This window comes from Tupaia chinensis, unplaced genomic scaffold, assembly GCF_000334495.1.
Source record: "Tupaia chinensis unplaced genomic scaffold, TupChi_1.0 Scaffold000047_1, whole genome shotgun sequence".
Taxonomy (NCBI): Eukaryota; Metazoa; Chordata; class Mammalia; order Scandentia; family Tupaiidae; genus Tupaia; species Tupaia belangeri.
In genome coordinates, this window is record NW_006159505.1 from 8,318,052 (window position 1) to 8,320,673 (window position 2,622).

Sequence of the window (2,622 nt, forward strand, 5' to 3'; positions counted from 1 at the left end):
GCAATCCCTTCTCCTCCATTCTCCTGTTGGAATTTTGGACATGCATGCACATGTGCCTGGTGTGAGTTTTAAGTCACTGAGTCCAAGGCTCGAACCACAGTCGACTACATGGGAGTCCAGTGATGTAACCATTATGCCATCTGCTGGTCCCCCCTCAAATCCCTGTTGTTGAAGGCCTGACATGAAGCTGAAGGTGCATGACCTGGTCCTTTGTCAACTGCAACTTTCTCACCATTATCAGCAATGATTCTCTCTGAGTTCAAACATGGACTTCGGTGATGCTGGAGTTCACTGCCAGCCTGCCGGCTCCCACCTTCTCTGGCTGGGGCTGGTGATTAAGTCCCTTTGCTTTAAATGCCCTTTCCTTAGGGCCGTGCATGACTTGGTGGAGTGGCTCCAAAATTGTCTTCCATTTAATCAACAGTTATTTGTAGAACGCCTACCAGGTGGTTCTTCAGAGCAGGCAAAGAGAGTCTAAGATCAACAGGGTCCCTTGCTTTAGGGTTTAGTGTCTTATTGAGCAGGCAAGCTTTAGAGATGGGGAGACAGAGAATAAGAGGGGCAGACTCAGCTTGAAAGGCGACATCAAGGTCTGGCCGAAGGTCAGTCATGTGCCAAGGTTGGCATAGGCCGCAACATCTGTTCGGAATTTGGGAATCTTAGGACTCACCCATACTTTCCTCTCCCTTCCCCTTTCTGACCTGGGAAGGTCCAGCAGTTTGCTCTGTCTGGACAGTACGGGGACTAAAATGATTCTATGGGTACAGCTGCCTGGTGTGGGTAACTCTTTTTTTTGGTTTGTTTTTGAGAGCTTTTTGCTATAGGGCACATGCGCTCGCCAGAAGGACACAGAGAGACAGAAAGTGAGAAATCACCCCCCAGGGTGGATGGCCACGCTGCAATCCCTTCTCCTCCATTCTCCTCTCGGGATCTTGGGCACACACACACATGCGCCTGGCGTGAGTTTAAGCCGCTGGGTCCGGGACGTGAACCGTGGTCGACTACATGGGAGTCCAGCGACATAGCCATTACGCTAACTGCTGGTCCCAGTGTAGGTAACTCTTAAACCATACAACTAAAGAGTTCTCTTGTTTTCAGTCTTGTTATAATTCCCAGTAGAACAGAAGCTCTTCCAGGGCACTGATTTTTGTTCGTTTGTTCAATGCTGAGTCCTAAACCTTTAGGAAAAGGGTGAAGTATGTGGTAGGCATACAAGAAATGTATGTTTCATGTTGAAGGCATGAAAAGATGGCTCTGAGTCATAGGCGAGTCCTGGTTTGCTGTGTAGGGAGCCTGTATGATTCCTCTGACACCGGCTGGTCTGTCTTCTTAGTAGAGAGAGCTGGAGGCAGCCTGAGTGCCTGGGGCGGATGAAAGGACTGAACTAGAGTTTAATAACCATCACATTTATTTTTATGGTGGTTGGCAATATGCCAATGCGCATCTCTTGCTCCTCAAGGTTTCCCATCAGAAAAGAGTATTTTCAATTGCTTGGGATTTCGAATTAAAATGTTACGTTCTTGGAGTTATAAATTCAAATGCTTAATTTCACAAAAGGTTGTAAGTGTGATTTACAACAGTTATTCTGCTTTTAATTCTTGTTGATTTTATGATCCTCTAAAAATGAGCCTTTGGTAAAAGTGATCTCATTTATGAATTTGAATTCCCTTAAAGTCTAACAAAAAAAATTCCATTTTGATGAATAAGACATTCTTATTGATCTCATTATACCGAGAATAGGAAATCTTGAGTTCTCTGAAGCATCTTAGAAATGTTTTTCAGTTTTCGTAAAATTATACTTTCAGTGTAAATCTTCTGTCTAGATCAGTCATTCAGCTGATATCTTGGCTGGGTGATAAGATGGGTTGGTTAGACACTCTGCAGTACCCAATGTGAGCAGGTGCACTATGTAAAGATGAAACCAGTTTCTGGATTTAGCATGCAGTCGGTGTTTTTGATTTCTTTCTTCCTGTCTATCCTTCAGTTTAAGCTTTTATGGGGTTATAGATTCACAGAAGGAGTAGACTGGCCTGAACAATCTAGATCTCCCATCACAGTAGCTGGGGTTGACACCCTCCCTCTAGGGCAAGCAGACAGCAGGGACCTGGGGTTGGTTTCATCCGATCCTTGCCCCCATGTGGCACTCTCTGTAGCTTTAGTGAGTCTTCCCTGATGTTCAGAAGGCTGGGCTTTCTGTCCATCAGCCCAGGGCCTCTGCTCAAGTTATAGAAGCCTGGATTATTCTGTATGGCTCCAATCTGCCAGCATAATTTGTTAGGAAGTTTGTAGCTAACTTCCTTAAGGCTTGGTTCTGTTTTGCATTTCTTTTGTTCTCTTTTGACATTTTAATTACTTCCAGGTGTCTCCAAAAATACCGGACAGTCAATCCATCTGATCCCTCACACCCTTGTGTAATGTCTTTAGCTTCGTTGGTCTCTGGAATTCTGTGTCCTCTGTATCTCTCTAATCATGCCTACATCTCTCCCAACTCCCTCTGCCCTTTAGATCTTATAGTTACACTGTACTTAAAGGCTTGCTTCTGGTTTTTCTTTTAAAATAGCACTGCGTTCATGTGAAATGAGGTGATGTAAAGCATGACAAGCGAGTAGCACTGGGGTCTGA

At 44.7% G+C, this 2,622-nt stretch overlaps 1 protein-coding gene across 1 annotated transcript in view; it reads left to right on the forward strand.

Annotated features, from left to right (window-relative positions):
* LOC102495642 (SH3 and multiple ankyrin repeat domains protein 2) overlaps positions 1–2,622 on the forward strand; it is a gene marked incomplete at its 3' end in the record, with an annotated part of 501,991 nt that overhangs the window by 58,276 nt on the left and 441,093 nt on the right.